Raw genomic sequence first — 14,241 nt, forward strand, 5'->3', positions numbered from 1 at the left:
GTGCTGTGTTGTATCTCTCCTCTGAGGCACTGTGAGGATGATGCATGGATGTCATCAGCCACCATTTGAGCGAATACCCCTTAATCACCAAGGAGCCTGTAAACGTGCCCCTTCAAAAATCTGAGGCACCTGGGAATTAATGAAACTCAGGGGCTGCTGCCATGTTGCTCTCAAAATAACATATTTGCAATCGATTGCACCCTGTACTCTAGGGGATTCAGATGATTGATGCAAAAAACAGGAATACAGCAGCCTGACTAGCTCCATTCAGTGTGACCTTCACGTAATGATGAGCCTTACTAGAGAGGGCTTCCGTCATGTCCTTTATGTTTTGTGTTGAGGAATGTGAGATGCCACATAGGTCCCCAGTGGATCCATGAAACATGACGCTGGCAATTGAATGCGGCAGTGACCTTCAGTAGCACTGGCAGGGGTTGTTCTCCCAGTCCATGGGTGTTAGGCCCTCCCACAGAATGTGGCAGATATGATCCACCACATCTCTTGACAAGCACAGGATTGTAATGCATTCCTACTATGCCGGAACTTGGATACTGATAATGCGTAACCTGTACTTTTGGAATGACTGGATGCCCTTTGGCCTTTTGCCATCACAGTTGGGATGCTTTCATTGACCACCTTGGCAGATATCCAACAGCTATGCTCCTTTGATGGTTGCCTGTATTTTCCATCCTCACATTCCTCTCTGTTGATGCTCAAATGCATCAACTTCATTGTAAACCAAATGCCTCCTGCAGTCTCACGTTAAAGCACTTCTAATTTCAGTGGCTCAGTGTACTGTTCTTGTCGGATAGCCTGATTTATTACAAGAACACTTGTAGCTAAAGCTATAAATGAGTTATTATTAACTGTGGGTCAAATATATACAAAACAACAGATGAATAACAGTATGAGCATGTACAAGTAACCTCTCTCCCAGCTCTCTCGTCAATCTGAGGTCACCTGACTCTAAAATTCACTTACATGCTAATGAGGCTCCTAGTGGTCAGTCAGTGAAGTACAACACAACCATGATATCACTACACTCAGATTGCATCTTCTCAATAAACTCTGAGCTCGCAACTGGAGCTGAGGGACTGGCCCACAGGTGTCCTTGGGCACTTTCCAGATGAACCTGCAAAGGAGGGCAGAGAAAATGAGTGCATGGCAGAGGACTCAAACTGAGGGCAAAGCACTCAGTGTCAGTGTCTGGGAGGAAATGGTGCAAAACCCTCACCTGAGTGTGTGCCAGCCATTTCCCGTCACCACAAGCGCGGCATACATCATCCCAGCCAGCGAGGTGGCACGCTCCTCATAGGGAGTGAGGACCGGAATGACAACGACTCCATCTCCCTTCTGGGACCTCTCCCTGTTGTTGCATGCAAGCTTGTCTTGCACAAAGCAGATGGAAAGAATGCCCACAGGACGGACGCCAAGGCAGAAGATAAGGATGCCTGGCATGTGTATGTGGTGAATGAAACCATAGAGCGGATGAGGACGTGCGCTCCAGAGAATATAAGCATGATGTGTTATATTCCTTGTCTTGCTCGCCAAGATAGCCAGATATGTAGTGTTGACAAAGAATATAAAACTAAGAAGTTTAAATCAAAACTAATTTATTTTACACTACTTAACCTGATTAGGTTCATACATTACTGAGTAACAGGTAATAAAATAATAGTACTGAATATGTGATACAGCAATCAATAATCTCTCTAACTTATAAACTACACTACAACTCAACCTCACACTATCCTTCTACATTGAAATCTCCATCAGCTTCCCCCAGCAAGCCTAGAGACGTAGAGCGGGATTCTCCGACCCCCTGCCGGGTCGCAGAATCCCCGGGGGGCAGCGTGAATCCCGCCCCGACACCGGCTGCCGTGTTCTCCGGCGCCAGTTTTCGGGCGGGGGCGGGGTTCACGCCATGCCGGTCGGGGGGCTTTGGCAGCGCCCCCCCCGGCAATTCTCCGTGCCCGGTGGGCCAAGTGGCCGTCGGTTTTTGGCCAGCCCGCCGGCGTGGATTGGACATGGCCCCACACGGCGGGACCTGGCAGGTAAGTCGGCTGGGGCGGTTCCCAGGGGGGCGCGGAAGGATCCGACCCTGGGGGGGTCCCACGGTGGCCTGGCCCATTGGGGCCCACCGGTCTGCAGGCGGGCCTGTGCCGTGGGGGCACGCCTTCCTTCCGCGCCGGCCGCTGTAGGGCTCCGCCATGACTGGCGCGGAGAAACCCCCCCCTGCGCATGCGCCAGAATACGCCGGCGGTTCCACGCATGCGCGGGATCACGCCGGCCCTTTGTCGCATGTGCAGAGTTGCGCAGTCCCTTCGGCGCCGGCTGGCGCGGCGCCATCCCCTCCAGCGTCCACCTAGCCCCCGGAAGTGGGGAGGATTCCGCTACTTCTCGGCCCGACGCCGGAGTGGTTCGTGCCGTTTTTGACTCCGGCGTCGGCCCATCACACCGATTCCGGAGAATCCCGCTGGTAGCCTCTCTCTTGTTATCCCTTTACTACACGTGTAATATACATATCATTACATGATGGAGAGGCGAAGGTGAGTTTACGAGTGAGCGACGATGTCCCCAGAGGTGGCAGTGAATTAATGTGAATGTGTGATGGGCTGCTGAATCTGTGAGGTAAGAGTAATGAAATGATGCAAAATGGATGAGATCATTCATCTTCTTTCTGCACTGGGTGGTAAGTTAGCTCTGACCACCTCAAATCAGAGCAGTGAGGTTGGTGGGCCTGCGGGAGGAGTGGGGATAGAGGACATTGTGGCAGATCGTAACTGTGTCCAGCAAGAGCTCCATCCAGGGAGGTGTCGTTGAGCTTGAGGGCAGTAGTTTTCTTTGGTTTAGTGGACATCTGCTCGCTGTGCATCAGTCGTGGTGTGTGCGATTGCCGTTTAAATATAGCACCCGGAGCGAGGCAGCAGTGAGATCACGGCATGGCAGGCGAATTGGAGGCCTCCCGCCAGCATTTCGGTGTGTTTCCCGTAGATGAATATTTAATGAGCTCTGCAACAGGCGATACGGTATGAAAACCCGCCATCATGTCCGGCAAGAATCTTGCTGCTTTTCTCACCCGTCGCAGTACTTAGTGTGCAGTTTGGTGCAGACCCAGTATTTCCAACAGAGGAGCACTCCCTCAGCACTGTGCTGGAGTATCAGCCGTGATCTTTGTGCTCAGATCCTGGAGTGGGGTTTGAATCCACAACATTCCAACTCTGTTGTGCTTGCTGTCCATTCAGCCACAGCTGGCCTTATTTTGCCTATTCAGCACTTCCTTCATTTGCCTTTCTCTTCGTTTGGGGTTAAGTGACTTGGAAAGACTAATTTTAACTTTCAGTCTTGGCGGAGAATTTGCAATAGTGCAATTCACCCATTTTCTGCCCATTAGTTAAAGTCAGCCCCATGCTGTGCAGCAGATCCGGATAACCATGCACAGGTTTCAGGTTTACTGAACTGGGGCCTGTCGTGTTAAGCACACTGAGATAACACGGGCTGCAACTGGATGCAGCTATAACTGAAATATATTCCCGACCTTGAAGTTAGTTCAATTTGATTTATTGAACCTGTCACACAGTTAGCTCAGTTCTCTGTGAGTTCGACTCTCTGCTAACCTAAGTGTGATTACTCTGTCTGACTGAACCAGACTAGCTCTTAACCACGTGCTGTAGGTGTTATGTGATATATACACCAGACTCACTCTGTAGATGTCCCCAGTGGAAAGAGGCAGAGTGTGACTGCCTCGTGCCTTTTATAGTGGGAAACCACACCAAGTGTTCTGCCTGCTGATTGGTTATGTCCTGTTCTCTGTGTTCATTAGCTGCCTGTCTGTATCTCATTATATGCATGTCTGCATATCATGACAGGGCCAAGTTGGGTTGAAGTTCAGAACCAAGTTAATTGCTTTCTTCTGCCAAAAATATAGAATAATCTTATCTAGTAGTTCGCATTGGTCATTGTAAAATTATAATGGATATGAGTAATGTATATGTCAAAAAGGAGTTAACATCACATTAAAATCGACAGAAAAATAATTCCTAAATGTGGATCGCAGTAAGGACTGTCGATGTAAATGTTGTTCCTGAATGTTTTTTTCATCCGCAGCTTTTATCATGTGTATCACCTCTCAAAACAATAGCAAAATCATGAAGAGCATGCAGCATTAGCAATGGTTAGCAAGCTTACTCTTTAACACCCAGTGTTGCCCTGACTGCCTAATATGGGGATTAATCAAATATTTATTCAACCTTTTTTTTCTAGTGTGGGGCCATTGACAGTTTTGAGCAGGATACCAGGGGCGAAATTCTCCGTTATCGGCGGAAAGTCCGCCGATCGGCGCAAAAAACGGCGCAAATCCCACATGCGTCACGTCATAAAAATGGGACGATAGTCTCCGGCCCGAAATGGGCTAGCAGCGACGTAACGGGATCCGCGCTTGCGCAGTGGTTCACGCCGTGCAGCGTCATACGCGCTGCACGGCGTGACGGCTCATAAGGCCGCGCAGCTCCCCCCCACCCGACCAGAACACCCGATCGCAACACCCGACTGGATGGCTGGCCGTCGCTCAGCCCCAAGGTTCGAGTCACGCGATGTGGAGGCGCTCCTGGATGCGGTGGAGCAGAGGAGGGACGCCCTGTATCCCGGGCACGGCCGCAGAGTTGCCCCACGCCACAGCCGGTGTCTGTGGAGGGAAGTGGCAGAGGCCGTCACCGCTGTGGCCCTGACACCACGGACAGGCACCCAGTGCCACAAGAAGGTGAACGACCTCGTCAGAGCAGGCAGGGTGAGCCTCCCCCATATCCCCCCTCCCCATATCCCCCCCCCATATCCCCCATATCCCCCATATCCCCCCTCCCCCATATCCCCCCTCCCCCATATCCCCCATATCCCCCTCCCCCATATCCCCCTCCCCCATATCCCCCATATCCCCCCTCCCCCATATCCCCCCTCCCCCATATCCCCCCCTCCCCCATATCCCCCCTCCCCCATATCCCCCTCCCCCATATCCCCCCTCCCCCATATCCCCCATATCCCCAAGTGAATCCAGCCCTAACCTTAACCTCTGCAATGCACGCGCAGCCGATGGCGTGCATTCATATACCTGCCTAACACTGTTGCCTTTTACCCCTGCCACTACCCCCCCCACCCCCCACAGGAGAAGCGCGCACACAACAATAGGGAGCATGTGAGGACTGGAGGAGGGCCCGCTGATGAGAGGCCACTGATCGTACACGTGGAAAGGGCCCTGGAACTGGCTGGCGGACCTGAGGACCGGGAGGTTGCTGATGCAGAGGTCGGGGGCCCACGAGCAAGTGAGCCACCAACAGCCCGTCCCCATATCCCCCCTCCCCTATATCCCCCTCCCCCGTATTACCTGATCACTGCCTGATGTCTAACCATGCATGCTTCATTGTGTATCGCAGGACCAAACGTCCAGGCAACCATCCCCGCAGATGCACACCGCCCGCAGGATGCCCCTCGGAGACCACAGGAGACGGAGAGACCAGCACCCTCCAGCATGCGACGCCCGCAGGATGCCCCTCGCACACCACGGGAGACGGAGAGACCTGGAGCAACAGGGAGACGACACCCCCGTCACGTGCGGGAGCGACCACCCAGCGATGATGGGGGCAGCCACAGGCCCCCGTCACATCCGAGCCAGGACACCACTACCCAGGACACCACTATCCAGGACACCCCTACCCGGGACACCACTACCCGGGACAGCACTACCCGGGACAGCACTACCCAGGACACCCCTACCCGGGACAGCACTACCCGGGACAGCACTACCCAGGACACCCCTACCCGGGAAGACGAAATACCGGACAGTGACTCAGAGTGGATGGGTGGAGACGAACCCCCACCCCAAAGTGCCATGGAGTCAGAGTGGGACGAAGAGCACGACACAACGCCACTGCTGTCACCAACACCCTCCACCATCGCAGAAACACTCACCACGGTTGGGCACTTTAGTGATGAGGCGTCTGGTACACTCACTGGTGCGCACAACACAGCCGTCCCGGTACAGCAGGTGGAGGTAGGAGCAGCAGAGGGACCGGGCGGTCGGAGGGCAGCCCAGGCCAAGCCAACATCTGCCGCCCAGATGGATCCCGGGTTCCTGCAGTTACCACACCCACACATAGATCCGATGCAACCACCGACACGGAGACGAGCGAATAGGGTGACGGGTGGCTTGCGGCGGCTGCGGTCGCAGGTGGAGGAGTCCACCCGCGTCCAGGAGCTGGGAGTGGTCCCGGTCATGCGTGCCACCCAGGCTGACACCGCACGGGTGGCGTCCGCGGTGGAGGCAATGGGTGCGACGGTGTCAGACATGGGGAACGGTTTGCGAGGCCTGGGGCCTTCCGTGCAGGCGGTGTCTGTGGCCCAGGAAATGGCTGCCTTCTCACAGGAGGCCATGAGCCAGTGCCAGCGCCAGATGGCAGAGGCGCTCAACGCCATAGCCCAGTCTCAGCAGGCCATGGCCCAGTCTCAGCAGGCCATAGCCCAGTCTCTGCAGGCCATGGCCCAGTCTCTGCAGGCCATGGCCCAGTCTCAGCAGGCCATCGCTGAGGGCATCGGCGCCAGTGGCCATGTGCGAGCCGGCATCGCACTGTCACAGACAGGGTTTGACAACCCCCTGGGCTCCATGGCTGCAAACCTGCAGACCCCTGTCGATACCAGCACGGGCCTCCAGGACTGGCAGCGCCAGATGTCGGGGACGCGTCGGATGGCCAGTCCGTTCGCATCCCCCACCCATGTAGAGGCCTGGGGGCCATCGGGCACCCCGAGGGAGGAGGAGGTGGTGTGGTCCGTCCCGGCTCCCTCTGTAGGGGAGGTCCCGGTACACCGCGACACCTCGGACTCCCCCCCCTTCCGTCCCAGGTGCATCGGGTGGGCAACGGGCAGGACAGGCTGGCAGCTCGCCATCCCAGTCGCCCGGGCCGCAGCCTGGCCCATCTAGGCCAGGACGCCCCAGGAAACGGCCGCCAAAGGGATCCAATGTCAGAGGGCAGGAATCACAGGAGTCCACCTCCAGTTCTGCTGTACCGTCTGGGGAACCACGTAGACGTAGTCAAAGGGCCCGTAAGGCCAAACAATTAGACACTGAGTAAGTTGGCACGGGTGCAGGGCACAGATGAGTTTTAGGGGCTAGGGCACGTGCATGAACTCCTTTGGTTATTAAAGTCAATGTTACACCTACCGAAGCTGCCTTTGTGCTCTGTCCAAAGTGTGCGGGCGTGTCATGTACGTTGAGCGCAAGTGTGTGTGTGACGGGTGGTCTTACCTCAGTCCCAGGTGAGTCTGCCCCCTTCCCCCTGGGCCGCCATCAACATCCCCCGGGCAGAGGACGGGACCGTGCGCTGCAGTGTCACAGCCGCATGCAGGGATGGTCCGGGTGGATGGTGGTACTGTGGCCATGGGTCAGACATAGTCCAACGATGTAGAGCCAGGAGCTCATCGCAGGGCGGGTTGTCATCATCCTCCATGGCCTGCGATAGACACGCGTCCACCCGCAACTGGGTGAGACCGGCCCGTTGTGCCGCCGGTGGATCGGCAATTGGGGGGGGGGCGGGTGGTGTGCATGCGGATGGGGTGTGTGGGGTTGGGGGGGGGGGTGAGGGTGCTGGGTGGGTGGATGGGTGGGGGGTGTTGGTGGTCGGCTGTTGCCATGGTGTGCGGTCTGTGGCCATACTACCCGATTCCCACGCCCATCTAGTCAGTGAAGCGGGCGGCTATCAGTCTGTCCCGTGCCCGCTGGGCCAGCCGGTAACGGTGGACAGCCACCCGCCTGTGTCTACCCCGTCTGCCCTGACCATTGCCCCCATCCCCCTCATCTGGGGAGGACTGCGCCTCTTCCTGCTGCTCCTCCACTCCGCCCTCCTCTGCCTGCGGCACATCGCCCCTCTGCTGGGCTATGTTGTGCAGGACGCAGCACACCACAATGATGCGGCCGACCCTATCTGACCGATACTGGAGGGCGCCCCCAGAGAGGTCCAGGCACCTGAAACGCATCTTCAGCACGCCAAAGCACCTCTCGATCACTCCCCTTGTCGCTACATGGGGATCATTGTAGCGTTTCTCCGCCTCATTGCGTGGCCTCCGTATAGGCGTCATCAGCCACGATCGCAATGGGTAGCCCCTGTCGCCCAGCAACCAGCCCCTCAGCCGGGGATGGCGTCCCTCGTACATGCCGGGGATGGATGACCGTGACAACACGAATGAGTCGTGTACACTGCCTGGGTGACGGGCGCAGACATGCAGGATCATCATGCGGTGGTCGCAGACCACCTGTACGTTCATCGAATAGGTCCCCTTCCTATTAGTGAACACGGCCTTGTTATCTGCAGGTGGCCGCACCGCGACGGGCATCCCATCGATCGCGCCCTGGACCATGGGGAACCCGGCAACGGCAGAGAAGCCCACGGCCCGGGCATCTTGGCTGGCCCGGTCCACGGGGAAGCGGATGTAGCGGTGCGCCATGGCATAAAGGGCATCTGTCACTGCCCGGATGCACCGATGCACCGATGTCTGCGATATGCCGGACAGGTCCCCACTCGGTGCCTGGAATGACCCCGTTGCATAAAAGTTCAGAGCCACCGTAACCTTGACGGACACGGGGAGAGGGTGTCCCCCGCCAGTGCCACGCGGTGACAGGTGTGCCAGCAGGTGGCAGATGTGTGCCACGGTTTCCCGGCTCATCCGGAGTCTCCTCCTGCATTCCCGGTCCGTGAGGTCCTGGTATGACTGCCGGGGCCGGTACACACGGGGCGCCCTCGGGTGCCTCCGTTGCCGTGGGCCGCGACGTCCTCCTCCCCCTCCTCGTCCTGTCGGTCAAGTGTCCCTCCAGCCTGGGCGGCTGCCGCCTGCCCCTCTGCGGCAGCCTGCGCCGCCTCTCTGGCACGCTCCTCCTCCTCCTCCTCCTCCTCCTCATTCAGGGCAACATAGACATGAGCGGCTGCCACCACGGCGGCCAACATCGCTGGATGGTCTGAAAACATGACGGCCTGGTGGGGGGGAGGGGAACGACGACATGTCATCATTGCCCATATCCCCTCCTCCCCCCAGCCAGGTGGCATGGACCGCATGAGTCCAACTGTTGGAGGCTGGCACCTGGCCAGGTGGACCAACTCATTTGCCCTCCCATCACCCTCCTCGGCACGGACCCCCTCCCCAACCCCCAACCTCCACCCCGGCACGGACCCCCCCCCCCCCCAACCTCCACCCCGGCACGGACCCCCTCCCCAACCTCCACCCCAGCACGGACCCCCCCCAACCCCCAACCTCCACCCCGGCACGGACCCCCCCCCAACCTCCACCCCGGCACGGACCCCCTCCCCAACCCCCAACCTCCACCCCGGCACGGACCCCCCCCCAACCCCCAACCTCCACCCCAGCATGGACCCCACCCCAACCCCCAACCTCCACCCCGGCACGGACCCCCCCCCAACCTCCACCCCAGCACAGACCCCCTCCCCAACCTCCACCCCAGCACGGACCCCCCCAACCCCCAACCTCCACCCCGGCATGGACCCCCCCCCCCAACCTCCACCCCAGCACGGACCCCCTCCCCAACCTCCACCCCAGCACGGACCCCCCCCCAACCCCCAACCTCCACCCCAGCACGGACCCCCTTGCCAACCTCCACCCCAGCACGGACCCCCCCAACCCCCAACCTCCACCCCGGCACGGACCCCCCCAACCTCCACCCCAGCACGGACCCCCTCCCCAACCTCCACCCCAGCATGGACCCCCCCCCAACCTCCACCCCAGCACGGACCCCCCCCCCAACCCCCAACCTCCACCCCGGCACGGACCCCCCCCCAACCTCCACCCCAGCACGGACCCCCTCCCGGCACTCCCCCGGAGCCCAGCCTACTCTAACCACCCCACCCCGCCCCCCCGCCGCACACACACACACACAAGCCGAGACACACCTCTCCTCACGCAATCAGTCTGCGGCCACGCCATTTCCTGCCCAGAGCCAACCCCCCAGGCCGTCACTCACCTCCTCGCTGGTCGGCGTGAGCCTGGAGCACCGGGTCACGCCGATGAAAAGGAGGTTTGATTCACGTCGACGTGAACGGTCATCACGTCGACGGGACTTCGACCGGAAGGGAGAATATCGGCAGGCCGCAAATCGGCTGCCTTGTGCAGACCCGTGACATTCTCCGCGGCAGCGGCGCCATTAACGCCCCGCCGACTTTTCTCCCTTCGGAGACTTCGGCGGGGGCGGGAGCGGAATCCACGGCGGCCAACGGCCATTCTCCGACCCGGCGGGGGGTCGGAGAATAACGCCCCAGGTTTCTGGAATACCAAATGGTTAGATATAAAGTAAATTTCCTGTTACACAGTCCCAAGACTGTCCCAACATGAGAGGCATTCCCTCTTATTGCACCGATACGACATTTTCTGTTATAACATTATCCACCCAATGGCCTGGTCTGAGTTTGCTAGCATACGGCCAGATTTTGCTGTTGTGAAAGTCCACAAAATCTGCGTCGGCATCAACACTAAGGGCTGTATACTCCGTTTCTGAGACTAAGTGCTGACGCCCGCGTGGAAACACTGTTGTTTTACGACAGAGAAAACGGCGCAATAGCTGCATCGATTCAGCTGCTTTAAATGGGCTAGCACCATCGGCACGTGGAACACAATCAATTCCATGCAAAACGGTACAGGATTTGCCGGGTCCGTGATTGGCACACATGAGGCTCACACGCCGCAGCCGCACTTTAACGATTCTCTCCCCCACACACACCATCCCAGTCAACAAGATGGCTGGAAGGAGAGCAGCGTCATGGTTCAGACCAGCTGGATGTTCATTGAGTGGAACCCCCTTCGGTTAGTGTAGAGCGGCCTGTTATCCGCAGGTGCCCGCAGGGTGACATGCATCCCACCTATTGTCCCCTGGAACAGGGGCATTCCGGCGACGGCAGCGAATCCCGTTTCCCGGGCATCCTGGTGGGCTCGGTCCACATGGAACTGGATGTATTGAGGTGCCTGGGATGTACCTGTGCGCCGAGGTCTGTGAGATCCCAGACAGGTCCCCACTCGGCGACTGGAAGGGCCCCGTCACATAGAAGTTCAGGCCATCGTCACCTTGACGGTCACTGGGAATGGGTGTCCTCCCTCATACCCCCGCAGTGCCAGGTGTGCCACCATCTGGCAGATATGTCTCACTGTCTCTCTGCTCAGTCGGAGTCTCCAATGGCATGCCAGGTCCAGCGGGTCCTTGAATGACAGGTGGTGACGGTACACACGAGGCCTCATGGGGCGCCCCCTTGCCATCTCCTCCTTCTCGGCCTGTGTGGCTGCCACCTGCCCCTCTGCAACCCATTCCTCTGCAGCGCAGTCCTCTGCTGGCCGTTCCTCTGCCGCCCGCTCCGATGCTGCAGCTTCCCCATCCTCTCTGAGTGGCCCCCGCACATGCGGCGTAGGGCATCTCGCAGAGCTGCGACCATCGCCACGGCAGGCAGCATTGCTGATTGAATGCCAAACGTCATTGTCTGCAGGTGGAAGGCCAACATGTTAGCATGGTGCGTACTCCCATGCTCAGCCAGGTTCCATGGGCTACACGGTGGCCCCGGTTGGTACTACGGGCCCCACCCACGCATGTCCCTCCCCCAACCCCGCACCCCTGCCCCTTCAGTACCCGGCACTGTGGGGGCCCCTGGCTCTTGCGCCTGTCCCTGCTGCCAGTGCCCTCATTGGGGGCTGGCACTGCCCTCACTGTGGGCTGTCATGGGTGTGGCCCTGGGTGGTCCGTCAGTGGGCGGCGGCCGGTTGGGTGGGGTGTTCGGGGGTGGGGGCTGCGTGCTGTGGCTGGGGGTGGGGTGCGGAGATGGCCGTACCCATATGTCCGGTGACACTGTGTAGAACCAGGGGCCGAGATGGGTGGTCAGTGGATGGTCAGAACGATGGCCGCCATAATGGCGGTCGGTTCCCGGGCACCCCCCCCGAGTCCTGTGGGGGGGGGGCCACCCCAGCTGCTCGGCCTGTTTCCCCCCCTCCCCTCCCCTCCCATGGCCCTGGCAAGGGCCCCCCGACGCAGCCAGTATGGCCGGTGTCCGGGCCGGCAGCCCTCAGTTACTCCACGCCATTTCCTACCTCCGCTCTCTCTCGCTCAGCAGCCATGACGCCAGGTTCACGACTTTTGAGAGCACAAGTGAACCACGCCGTCGGGAACTCGGCCCATTGGAGGCGGTGAATCCCGGAGACCCTGGCGAATAGGGTGTCAGGCCCGCTAATGATATCCCTACTGTACTTATACCCTGCGCGGCGAGCGACACATGTATGCTGTTTTCTGGGTGCTGGAGCAACCCAATTTAGCATCAAGCCACTCCTACCGCGATTTTGGCATCGGAACCTATTCTGCGCCCAATCACAATTTGCGATTGCGGCCTCGGCAAACAGAGAATCCCGCCCTTAGTCTTAGAAATGGAGAATCCTGCCCATGGGCTTTGCATCTTTATTTGTATTGGCACAATTGACAAAACCATAGCTCAAGAAATCATCTTTATACTGCTTTGTTCCTGAGTTAAGTTTCTTCTTTGTAGGTGTAGCGCACAATGACTTACGAGAGAGACGAGAAGTGATGAAGTCGGTTCAGGCTTTATTAAGCGAGACTTGTCCCCAGCAGCTCAGCAACAGAATGAAGCAGCAGGGAGAAGCTCGGGTCCTTATACTCCACCTTCAGGGCGGAGCCAGGAGTCGGCAGCCAACCAGGACCCGGGATCTGTCAGCCAGTAGCATCACGGCTTCACAGTCCCACATGACCCCTAATACACACCACCACATTCACCCCTTGTTAAAAAGGAACCCGGTGGGGTGGTGGTTCGCATGGCGGTAGGGGTTTACAAGGCTGGCCCTGGAAGGAAAATTTCGGACATGTTACTACAGTTTTAGCCCTACACTGGGCTATGTACAAGTTTGTGAAAACTATTTACAATATTAGCAAAAACATTTTGCTAAGGGGGAAAAAAACAAACAGGCAGACAGTGCAGGGATCCCTCGTGGCCGTTCCCCTTCAAAACAAGTATACCGTTTTGGATGCTGTTGGGGGGGATGACCTACCGGGGGAAGGCCCTAGCGGTCAGGTCTCTGGCACGGAGTCTGGCTCTGGGGCTCAGAAGGGAAGGGGGGAGAATAGAAAAGCAATAGTTGTAGGAGATTCAATGGTTAGGGGAATAGATAGGAGATTCTGTGGTCGCGAGCGAGACTCCCGGAAGGTATGTTGCCTCCCGGGTGCCAGGGCCAGGGATGTCTCGGATCGTGTCTTCAGGATCCTTAAGGGGGAGGGGGAGCAGCCAGAAGTCGTGGTGCACATTGGTACCAACGACATAGGTAGGAAAAGGGGTGTGGAGGTAATAAACAAGTTTAGGGAGTTAGGCTGGAAGTTGAAAGCCAGGACAGACAGAGTTGTCATCTCTGGTTTGTTGCCGGTGCCACGTGATAGCGAGGCTAGGAATAGGGAGAGAGTGCAGCTGAACACGTGGCTGCAGGAATGGTGTAGGAGGGAGGGCTTCAGGTATTTGGATAATTGGAGCGCATTCTGGGGAAGGTGGGACCTGTACAAGCAGGACGGGTTGCATCTGAACCAGAGGGGCACCAATATCCTGGGAGGGAGGTTTGCTAGTACTCTTCGGGAGGGTTTAAACTAATTTGGCAGGGGAATGGGAACCGGATGTGTAGTCCAGCAACTAAGGTAGCCGATATTCAGGACGCCAAAGCGTGTAATGAGGCAGTGGGGAAGGGAACACTGACAAAGGAGAGTATTTGCAGGCACGGAGATGGGTTGAAGTGTGTATACTTCAACGCAAGAAGCATCAGGAATAAGGTGGGTGAACTTAAGGCATGGATCGGTACTTGGGACTACGATGTGGTGGCCATCACGGAAACTTGGATAGAAGAGGGGCAGAAATGGTTGTTGGAGGTCCCTGGTTATAGATGTTTCAATAAGATTAAGGAGGGTGGTAAAAGAGGTGGGGGGGTGGTATTATTAATTAGAGATAGTATAACAGCTGCAGAAATGCAGTTCGATGAGTATCACCCTATTGAGGTAGTATGGGTTGAAGTCAGAAATAGGAAAGGAGCAGTCACCTTGTTAGGAGTTTTCTATAGGCCCCCCAATAGTAGCAGAGATGTGGAGGAACAGATTGGGAAACAGATTTTGGAAAGGTGCAGAAGTCACAGGGTAGTAGTCATGGGTGACTTTAACTTCCCAAATATTGAGTG

The sequence above is a fragment of the Scyliorhinus torazame genome, chromosome 1 (assembly GCF_047496885.1).
Source record: "Scyliorhinus torazame isolate Kashiwa2021f chromosome 1, sScyTor2.1, whole genome shotgun sequence".
Lineage (NCBI taxonomy): Eukaryota > Metazoa > Chordata > Chondrichthyes > Carcharhiniformes > Scyliorhinidae > Scyliorhinus > Scyliorhinus torazame.